Source organism: Suncus etruscus, chromosome 17 (genome assembly GCF_024139225.1).
Source record: "Suncus etruscus isolate mSunEtr1 chromosome 17, mSunEtr1.pri.cur, whole genome shotgun sequence".
In the NCBI taxonomy this organism is placed as follows: domain Eukaryota; kingdom Metazoa; phylum Chordata; class Mammalia; order Eulipotyphla; family Soricidae; genus Suncus; species Suncus etruscus.
The window spans coordinates 56719986-56731419 of NC_064864.1; the positions used below are offsets into that span (position 1 = coordinate 56719986).

The 11434-nt window shown below is 45.5% G+C and overlaps 1 non-coding gene across 1 annotated transcript; it reads left to right on the forward strand.

Moving 5' to 3' along the window:
* Positions 1-11046: 11046 nt before the first annotated feature.
* LOC125995467 (U6 spliceosomal RNA) lies at positions 11047-11152 on the forward strand. Its single transcript, XR_007490988.1, has one exon. It is a non-coding gene; the product is annotated as a U6 spliceosomal RNA (small nuclear RNA).
* The last annotated feature ends 282 nt before the right edge of the window (positions 11153-11434 follow it).

Genomic DNA, 11434 nt, shown 5'->3' on the forward strand with positions numbered 1-11434 from the left:
AGAACATGGAGGGTAAACCAGGACATTACTGGCACTAGTTGTGCATTCCAGAGGCTGAACTCAGGATCTGCTGAAATTCTGTGTCTGTGTTCTGTTGGTTCCCATTTCCTGATGATGCCAACCGCAAATAATTGCCCTGCAACTCAGAGAGATATTTGAAAATAGAATATTTACATGAGGGGCTGGAGAGATGGCATGGAGGTAAGGCATTTGCCTTTCATGCAGAAGGACGGTGGTCTGAATCCCAGCATCCCATATGGTCCCCTGTGCCTGCCAGGGGCGATTTCTGAGCGTAGAGCCAGGAGTAACCCCTGAGCGCTGCCGGGTGTGACCCAAAAACCAAAAAAAAAAAAAAATTTACATAAATCCAACAATGTACTCACCAATAAACAAGGTAGAAACCTTTAGTCAAAAGCTTAAAGGAAAATTAAAAACAGAAGAAAAACTGATCTCTAAGAGATAATGCTAATGAGAAAAATAGTTCTCAGAATTTATGGAGAAGCGGCACTCAGTGCTTCTCATACTTGAGACCTTGAACTTTTCATACTGTCCTCAGGGTAGTTTCTCTATGTGAGGTTCTGAAATACAGAATATTTCTTTCCTTTATTCCTTCCCTTTCCCTTTGTTGCTGTTTTTGTTATGATGATCGGGGATTGCAAATACCTGGCTGTTTGTGGTGTTCAACGGGTCTCATGTCTGGTTGTGGTGCTTATGTTCCCCCGGGGCCATACACCTGAGTTGAGTTTTTTCCGCTCACCGGCTCATTGGAGGTCACTTTGATTTAGTCGTGGCATCTGAAAACTTGGGCTATAGTGCTCACTAGGGGGAGCAGTTGTGCCCACATATGTGCTTTCTGGAGGTTGCACAAGTGCCTGCCTGCATCTTGGCTTATCCCTTGGAGAGCTCAAATTCTGTTGCAGCACCATAGAGTAGAGAGGACGCCTTTTTGGCGGGGGAGGATTATGAAGATATCTTGGGCTAGAATTTTTTTTTAGCTTTTCTTTTTTTGAGACATACCTGGGAGTACTTAAGTGCTACCTCTGGTTTTGTGCTTAAGGGTTTCTCTCAGTACTGCTTGGAGGACCACGTGTTACTGTGGATCAAATCTGGGTCTCATTTATGCAAAGACTGTGCTCAGGCCATTGAGTTATCTTGCTGGCCCCTAGAATTTTTCTTTTTCTCTGGGGCTGGAGAGATAGCACAGCAAAATTTGTCTCGCAAGCAGCAGATCCAGGATGGATGGTGGTTCGAATCCCCTGTACCTGCCAGGAGCGATTTCTGAGTGCAGAGCCAGGAGTAACCTTGAGCACCACCAGGTGTGACTCAAAAACCAAAAATAAATAAATAAAAATTAAAAAATAATTTCTTTTTCCTTCCTTCCTTCCTTCCTTCCTTCCTTCCTTCCTTCCTTCCTTCCTTCCTTCCTTCCTTCCTTCCTTCCTTCCTTCCTTCCTTCCTTCCTTCCTTCCTTTTTTGTCACACCTGGCAATGCTCCAGGTTTACTCTTACTTCTGCCTTTGGGGATCACTCCTGGAAGTGTTTGGGGAATTGAACTCAGGTTGGGATATGCAAGATAAGCTCCCTACCTTCTGTACTGTCTGTCTACCCCTTTCTGAATTTTTTTTTCGGGCCACATCCATTTGATGCTCAGGGGTTATTCCTGGCTAAGCGCTCAGAAATTGCCCTTGGCTTGGGGAGACCATATGGGACGCCGGGGGCTCGAACTGCGGTCCTTCCTTGACTAGCACTTGCAGTGCAGACACCTTACCTCTAGCGTCACCTCGCCGGCCCCTCCCTTTTCTGAATTTTTAAAAATATTACACCTTTTGGGGCCAGAGAGATAGCATAGAGGTAAGGCGTTTGCCTTTCATACAGAAGGTCAGTGGTTTGAATCCTGGCATCCCATATGGTCCCCCGAGCCTGTCAGAAGTGATTTCTGAGTGTAGAGCCAGGAGTAACCCCTGAGCACTGCTGGGTGTGACCCAAAAACCAAAAAAAAAAAAAAATTACACCCTTCAAAAATTTTAAAAGCCACAGTGTAAGTGTCTACAAAGAAATGCAATATTTTTTGTCTTTTCCCTCATTTTCTTTCTTGTTTGAGAAAACATACTGTGGGAATAATCTAAGTTGATTTCCTATTGTTCCTAGTCCAACCTTGGTTTTGAAATTTGAGCATGCAAGAAGTGATAAAAAATAAAAATTAAAAAAATATGTTGTATGTTTGAAAATGTTAACGTTTTATTAGAACTCCAGAGTAATTAGAATGTTCAAGTTTTCAAATAAGGCTAGAGTCAGATTGCTAGCATTTGGGAAAAATTAGACTGTAGTTATTGTTTTATAGTTCTGATTTTCTTATAGGGGAATTTTAAAACAGGTATCTTAAGTAGTTGGTGAATTGGATAGATATGTATCTCATGTCATGAAAGTCTGTCCAAAGGTAATGATGTCCTCCTGACGGTAAAATAATGGCTGAGATATTTTTTAACTGAAAGGAGCTTGAGTCCTCCAGAGCTTGCTGCTTCCAAGTCTAGTCCATTGGACACTTAATTCCTAGTGTGGCCAGCTAAGAGCAGGATTTATTGAATGCCTATTAGATGCCAGGTGTCTAGGTGCACAGTGACAGACAGGACAGCTGTGAGGAAGCCACAGTCTGGGGGAGAAAAGCCAGACAAACCAGAAAACATATAGTCAACTCTAAAAGCATACTTCGAAATCAAGACTATGATGGAAAAGAAAGACATTTGCTTTCAGGTTGGACACAGAACTATAAAAATACTGGGGAGTTGCCAATTAAAACAGATTTCTCTTAAAACAAAGAGCAAAGGTTAAAATTATGTGACAAAGCAATGTGTATGTGTGAAAGCATTTAAATGCATCAGATTGGCATTTCTCGGCCAGAAGAGCATCCATAGAGGAATTCTTTAGTGGCCCTGGGAATGGCTTCCTGAGTCAGGCCTCCATGAGAAGCAGATGATTGGGTGCTTCTACCATATTGTTTGTTTCTGGTAAAATGGGTTTGGATCTAGAAAGTGCTCATGTTTTAAGGCCAGGGGGATCTGGGTCCTCTTTCCTGCCAGCAACTTTGGCCAATGAGCTTGGTGCTCCTGTTGAGACCCAAGACTTGGATGTGAAAAGGTATTCCTGGGGAACCAAATTTTTCCTTCCTCCCTTCCTTCCTTCCTTCCTTCCTTCCTTCCTTCCTTCCTTCCTTCCTTCCTTCCTTCCTTCCTTCCTTCCTTCCTCCCTCCCTCCCTCCCTCCCTCCCTCCCTCCCTCCCTCCCTCCCTTCCTCCCTTCCTCCCTTCCTTCCTTCCTTCCTTCCTTCCTTCCTTCCTTCCTTCCTTCCTTCCTTCCTTCCTTCCTTCCTTCCTTCCTTCCTTCCTTCCTTCCTTCCTTCTTTCCTTTCTTTTTTTCTTTCTTTCTCTCTCTCTTTCAGGGTGCACTTGGTGTTTAGGGCTTATTCCTGACTCTATGCTCAGGGATCACTCCTGGGAGGCTTGGTTGACCATATAGAATTCCAGGGATTGAACCCTGGCAGCCACATGCAAGGCAAGTGCTCTGCCTCCCCAAATTTTATTTTAGGAAAACACTTGTTTTAAGAGGCTCTTTGGGAGTAGAGTCACTTTATTCCTAATCAAGCTGTTTCATTTTTGAGGCTCAGGGCAATTGGGGGCATCCTGGACAGGACTCATTAAAAGTTCAGATTTGCTGTACCACTGGCCTCTAGAGTGACTTGATTCATGAGTTGGTTATGAGCCTCTGCTTGGCTGCACCCCATAATCAGAATCTCCATATTGGGTAAGTGCCCTTGGGTCTGGGTTCAAGTCCATGAATCCTGCTAAGCACCATGAGGAGCTTCAGTGTTTGATCTGTAAAGCAAAAGTTCCATTTCTAGTTTCTTCCTTCTTCTAGTATGTCCAGAATGGAGGTGCTATATGGTAGTTAGCACAGGACCTGGCATAAAGTAAGTGCTCAATAGCTGTCTGCCTTCACTCTCATCTTGTTCTGGGTTGTTCGATGGCTTCTGTGACTGTGGCTGGGGTATGTATCTCTTTTGGGTTGGGCATCTCATATGGTCCCCTAAGTCTTGGTTCACTGTTGGTGGTGCCTGCTCATCAGCTGTTGGGGAAATCATGATGTGAGCATGTGCATGAGCTTGGTGACACCCCCCCCCCCCCAATCTCTGGGTGGGTTTGTGGTGCAGGCACAGCAGAAGGCGGGAAGGTCTGCCATGTTCGAAGGGAGGTTCTCTGAGCAAGAGTAGGCTGAGGGGCAGGCAAGAGGGCCCGTCTTCCTGCTGCCCTGACAGGCTGAGGCACATGCAGACACTTTTCCCATCCAGGCAGACAGGCCTGGCCCACAGATGGCCGCAAAGTTGCTCATTTGGCAATTGTCATTCACAGCTCTGGCCATCTGGTGCTAGTGGCAGTTGAATGGTCCCTTCTCAACTTCCTCCCGAGATGGAGTTTGTCCTCTGTGACCTTCCCCGCCCCAGGTTTCTGAGGAAGGGCACAGGGCTGCCTTGTTTCTCAAGGTCTTTCAAGACAACGATAGAAGTCAATTAAAAGCAGTGTGATTCCGAGACTGAGACAGTGGCATTTGCCCTGGCACCTGTTGTCACGCAGAGCAATTAGTTTGGCAGAACCACTGGAATGTTCTTGGGGGCGGAAGCCTGGGAGTGGGTAGGGGGTTTGCTCCTTGGATGTGTTGCTGGCTTCGGAGCAGATGGGGCTGAAGGAATGTTCTGAGGGAGGAGGGACTGCAGCACAGCGCAGGGAAGGCCCATGCTCAAATGGCCCATGTAAGAGTTGCTTCCTCTTTCTGGGCAGAGGCAGTGCCCATCTGCTGAGGGCTCAGAGGTGGTGGGAGCATCCCTTCTCCGCCTCCCTTCTCCACCTCCCTCTGCTGTCCCCTCACCAGCTCCCTGTCACAGCTGGCTGCACCAGCATTGAGCCAGGATCAGTCAAGGATGTTTGCCAGCTCCAGGCTGCTACTGCAGCTAATAGGCTGGAATTCTGGAACCCTGGAACCCTGTCCAGTGCCTGTCATAGCATCAACTGACCTAGAGACTTGAAGGAGAGGGGCCCTGGGAAGGTAGCCATGCTGTTCTTCAGCCCCTTGCTTTGGCCTGGAGAGGGTAGACCAGGAAGGCCAAGGAGACCAGCAAATCTTGGGGTTTTGAGTATCAGGCTGCACGGCCACCCCCACCAGGAAAGATCTATACCCTGTGTTCTTCCTCCCTACACCCCACCTCTGCTCCTCTTTGTTTTTCTCTCTCTCTCTCTTTGGGTGTCAGGGATTAAAGTACAGGCTTTCCGCACGTAAAGCAAGTGATTTAGCATTGAGCTATACACTCTGCTGAATCTCTCAGCTTCCACACTAGTCTTGCAGTTTCTGTGCTTCTTCCCTCCCTCCCTCCTTCTCCCTCCCTCCTTCCTGCCCTTTCTATCTCCCTCCCTCCTTTCTTCCTTCCTTTTTTCTTCCTTCATTCCCTCCTTCCTTCTCTCCTTTCTTTCTTCCTCTTTTCTTCCCTCCCTCCCTTCTTTCCTCTCTCCTTCCTTTTTCCTTCCTTCATTCCCTCCTCTCTTCTCTCCTCTCTTCCTTTATTTTTCTTCCCTCTCTTTTCCTCTCTCCCTTCCCTCCCTTTCTTTCCCTCCCTCTCTCCCTCCCCTCCCTTTCTCCCTCCCTCCCTCCCTCCCTCTCTCCCTCCCTCTCTCCCTCCCTCCCTCCCTCCCTCCCTCCCTCCCTCCCTTCCTCCCTTCCTTCCTTCCTTCCTTCCTTCCTTCCTTCCTTCCTTCCTTCCTTCCTTCCTTCCTTCCTTCCTTCCTTCCTTCCTTCCTTCCTTCCTTCCTGCCTCTTGTGTGGGCCAGGTGCTATTAGGAGAAAGGAAGAGGACCTTCTCTAGGTTCCAGGTTCCTGACCTCCTCCCAGCTTTCTGGCAGGCTGTGGGAATGAGGGACGCCCTCACTGTTGAAAGCATTTGTAACCTTGTCAGGCTGCTCAGAAGCTCCATGAAGTGCCCCACATTCTGGCATTCTGGGGGTTCTGTCTCCCTCTGCTGTTCACTGTCTCTTCTGCAGTGGGGTCTGCATTAGGCCTCCTCCAGGGTTCAACAAACACAGGAAAATCTTCCCTTTATCTCCATGGCCTCAGCTTCCAAAGATGCTGGGGAGTTAGAGATCCCAATTCGTCTTTTTACTCCTTACGTTTATGTATGGGAATTCCCTAAGTCCCATTGTCTTTTTAGAGGCACAATTGGTTGAAAGAAGGAACACTCTGTGAATGCTGTCTGCTTTCCTGACAATGACAGTGGTATTATTTTAGCCTTTGCAGAGACTGATCTTGAAAGGCAATGTTCTCCAGGAGGCTGTTGTCCCCTGGCTCAGACCATGCTGAGCAATTGTTACAGTTCTTTTAGCTTTATTTTGTACTTCTTTTAACCATACAGTGCAATTGCATTTGCAGATATTGTGTAGAGTTCTAAGTGCTCTTCATCTAGTTTCCCCTCATGTTAACCATATTACATTGGCTAGAACCAAGAAAGGAACATTGGTGCATACTGCCTTCTTCACTTTCTTTTTCTTTTGAGGCCAGACCCCACAATGCTTAGAGTTTATTCTTGGCTCTGTTCTGCACTCAGGATCACTCCTGACATGATCGGTGGACCATGTTGGATGCTGAGGATTGAACCTGGGTTGGCTGTATGCAAGGCAGGTACCCTATCTGCTGAACTATTGCTCCAGCTCTAAGTTATCAATTTTTAACAGCTTTTCCACTTTTCCCCAATCACTCCCATTGAAATAATGGAGTTTTTTTTTTTCTGTGAAGGGCCAATTATAAATATTTTCATTTAAGCAGGCCAGTGGGTCTGTGTGAATGAACAAATGCAGCCTTGGCCAATGTGTAAATTAAGGAGTGCAGCTGTGGTGCCTCAAGACTTATATTTGTGAGATTACACTGAGTTCCAGTACTGGTGTTGGGGTTTCAGGGCGCCAGCCCCCTGCTGTAAGATGCCTAGATTTAGCTCCTCTGCAGTGTTCTCAAGATCAGGTGGAGGTTACACATCTTTAAATAAGAACCCACTTCTCAGCGCATCCCTTCATCACTTCATGAGGCTCTGCTAACTGTGAAGTTAAAAGTTGCTGCTTCTCCTGGTCCAATTAAGCATATCTCAAGAGAGATACTGTGAGATTATGCAAATGTCCTGTTTCTCCTCAAACTGTCACCTACTAATTTTAGCATCCATCAAGGTACTCGCCTGTAATAGATAGTACTTGGTGTTCGAAGGGTGAATTTGTTTGACTTATTTTTTCCCCCTCCATTTGTTAATTAGAATTCTTCTGTGAGGAAGAGCTGTTTTTCTGCTCTCTGTTAATTTATTTCCATCTGACACATCAGAGGCATTTGTTTCATTGTGGGGGATAATGATTACAGCCTTGAAAGTGCTGCCAAAGATTTCCTCTTGGGGTTTGAATTTCTCTAATTCGGACTCCTCCAATGCTCCATCTCCCTCTTGATTTCACAGTTAGCTTCCTTCTATCCTATTACAATTGGGAGGGTATCAGGATGGCTCAGACCTGATGGGTCTACATTTCATTAACTTGTTTATGGCAGAGGCAGCTTTATTTTTCGGTTCAGAGTGCTAAGTGAATAACTCTGTCTTCACACAGCTGATTGCAGTGCAGTGGGAGTTTTAGCTCTGGGTGATTGGAGCCAGTTGGGAGCTGGTAAATGATTTTCCTTAATCTTGGAGGCTGGAGGAGGAGTTTGTCATGGTTTTCTGTAACGATCTAGGGAAGATTTGAATAGTGAGAGTGGCCCAAGTTCCTAGGTTTTTGCATTCTTTTTTTTAAAAAACTTACCCCCTTCTGGCTTTTGGTCTACAACCAACTCAGTGTTCAGGGACAAGTCCCAGCTCAGTTCTTGGGGACCACTCCAAAGGGTGCTCAAGAAACCATGCAGCATCTGAGGATCCAGCCAGGGCCTCCCTCTCACTGAGTATGTGCTCTAGCCCTGTAGGAGCTTTCTCCTTTAAGACCTTTACAAGCTTCTTTCCTTTTATTTTATTCACTAGGAAGCTTTATTTCAGCATGAAAAACCTGGCTTTGTATAAAGTTGAAAATGAACAGTGTCTGGCTTCTGCGTGTTTATTTCTAGATTAAAAGAAACTATCAGTTTAAATAATTTGGCCACAATTAGAAAAGTAAGCAGATTTCCAAATGCAAACCCTCTGATATGCTGTTGCATATAAACTAAATATATTGAATGTACTTCTTTAAGATGAGGAAACTTCTGTTTCTTCCTGCCTGAAAAGAATTCCTTTAGTAACCATTGGGAAGGTTGGCGAAACAGCTGGAGAGCCTGGCTGTTCCATGGTTGTAAGCCCTATTGAGGATTTCAGAAAATGATTTCAGAAAATATCTCTTAGATCAATATTGCTAGAAGGAAGAGAGAAAATATTAGGCATGTCCTGTGACCAATACTGTGACTAAAATGTAAAGAAATCCATAGACAGAATGTTTCCACTGTATCAGTGGAGGAAGAGATAAGAAGAAAAGAATTGCTATTTGTTTAAGATGCTATTGAAAGTTAAAAACAACAACAACAAATGTTTTTAGATAATTTCTTGTCCTGGCACAGAATTCACTTCAAGACAGGGCTGCATAATCAGCAGTTAAATTTCTACTTTCTTTTGCTTAGAAATATGTGCCACAGATAGAGTTCAGGTTAATGCCAAGTGACTCAGTGAAAGCACCGAGTTCTATCTGCTTTATTTATTTATTTTTTTTTTTTGCGGGGGCACACTCGGTGAAGCTCAGGGGTTACTCCTGGCTATGTGCTCAGAAATTGCTTCTGGCTTGGGTGACCATAGGAGATTCTGGGGATCGAACCCAGATCCATTCTAGGTCAGCCGCGTGCAAAGCAAATGCCCTACCACTGCACTATCATTCTGGCCCCATCTATCTGCTATTTCTGTTCCTCTTGTTTTCCTTACTTCGATACAAAGTAGAGAATCCAACTTAAATGTTTGTTTACAAAAGGGAATCAGAGACTTATGGTCATGTTTCACTATTTGTAAGGCAGCCTAAAAAGGTCACATGCCTGAGTCCGATGTAAGTCCCTGAAACTTAGGGCCACCTCAAAGTATTGTTCCCCCAAGTAACAAAGACCACAAGAGAATTGCTGAGGTTGAACTGGACACTCGTGGTTGATCCTGACCTCTTTGGACCTGAATTTATTCACAGACATACCGGTACAAGTTTCCAAGCAGCTTCTCAAGGTCCCGAGGCTGAACTGCTGTGGGGTTTCTCCATCTTAACTGGAGGCAACTGGACAAGCTGGGGGTCTTGGGAAAGCCAAGGTGTGGGCCCCTTTCCTAGTATCTCCGAGACTGGTGATCACAGGCAGAGTTGCAGCACTTTCACAGGCGACCTTAGGTGGCCATTGTCATCTTGTCCTTGACAGCCTGTCACAGAGAAGTCCTCCCTTAAAAAGCCTATCGCCTCGTGAGCTTTTCATTCCATCAAGCGTGCAGCGAGGTTTACCTAACTGCTGGAGGCCTCGAGATAAGCGTGAAAAGGGGCCTGGTGCCCTTCGAAGCAGTGGGGAATCTATTTTTGACTTGGAGCCTGGTGACCAAGCTGTCTTCTGTCAGGTCAAACTCATAGGGACTTTTGTGTTTTCTCTGCTCCTGCTGACAGCCATGTCTTTGTTCAGACTGGTGATAGAGGGGCTGGCAGACAGCAGTGGCATTTAAGCACCCAGATAGGAAGGGGTGATGGAATGTGGTTTTCTTTGCTATTTTGGAGAGCAAGTCCCATGGAGTTCATAAAGAGAGCTGAGGAAGGGAGTGGAGACTTCTATGTGGGTGGGTGTTAAAAGAACCCCAGTTTCTGTTTAGGGACCAAGAGGGAAAGAAAATTTTAGGTTGTGGGTTCAGTACCAGTCAAGAGAATGACCTTCGTAAAGAAAGTAGAAAATGAAGGTTTGTTCTGAATTTCGAGTGATAGAAGCGTATAGAACTGAGCTGAAGATAACAAGAGAGGAAAGGCTGTGCGTGCGTGCGTGCATGTGTGTGTGTGTGTGTGTGTGTGTGTGTGTGTGTGTGTGTCCACATTGCATGCTGTAAAACCCTTATGACTCAACTACTTAATATTGCATTTCTTTAATATTTTATATGGTTGAAATATTTGTTTTAAAAATAAAAAGGTGTAGGCTGACAGGTTGGGGAATTTGAAATCCTTAGCTCTGGGCCTGGCCATGTCCTCAGTGCTAGACCATCTGTTTTGCAGGCCTAAGTTCTAAAGTTTGATCCCCAGCCCTATACTACATGACCAACTGCAGTCCTGGCACTACTATCATGGTCCCTGGTGCTGTAACTGCAATACCTAACAGCCACCTCCAAGCAAGCGACCTTACACATGTGTTACTATGGTATCTCAGACACTCCAACAAAACAAAGAATGTGGGAAGAGGATATCCCAAGTAAAACTCTTCAGTTGTACTTTACATAAACATGCGTTCAGGGACAGGAGACAGTCTGGGAACCCTGGCCATGTGCCTTTTGTGTTCAGGACAGAGTTCAGGACCGGAGTTTGATTCCTGGCACCACATGGCCCCCTAAGCACTGCTGGGTGTAACTTAAGTGGGACTCCTGCCCTGTAGTCATGTTTGGCCCTGGTGCCCCCTGCTGGTTCAAGCGGTATTGCCACATGGCTGGGCCTTAGCAATAAATGACTTACTGTTCAAGTGGTCCTGAGCACTGTGAAGTACATACAGACATGCAGCTCTGGTGGGGCTGTTGCCCTCTGATACTTCAGCATCTTCAGCCTCCATCTATTGCATGGCTCCTGGGGTTCAGAGAGCTAGTCAAGGGGTTAAGGAACATGACAGACCCTGGTTTGATACCCTGCCAGGACTGATCACTGAGCCAGAAGTAAGCGATGAGGACCAATAGACGAGGCTCAAAAGCAAACAAACAAAAAAATGATGACTTTAAAAAATTCTTATTAAAGAATTTTAAATTCTTATTAAAGAATTGACTCTTGTGCTCACCCCGACAGCACATATACTAAAATTGGAATGGTCAGACAAGATTAGCATTGCCCCTGAGCAAAGATGACATACAAATTTGTAAAGTATTGACTCTTTTACATACACTCTCTTTCCTCCTCCCCCCTCCCTAGCACAGAAAGTCAGGGGTTTAGAGTCTAATTTGGGCAGAGATGTGACTTAGTGCCATGCACATGTCAGGATCTGAGAGGGTTTGATTGAAAAAAACAAACAAACAAACAAAAACATCAAAGGAAATAGTGCCCAGGATACAAGAGCCACTCACTGAGTGGGAGAAACTATTCACCCAATACCCATCAGATAAGGGGCTAATCTCCAAAATATACAAGGCACTGACAGAACTTTACAAGAAAAAAACATCT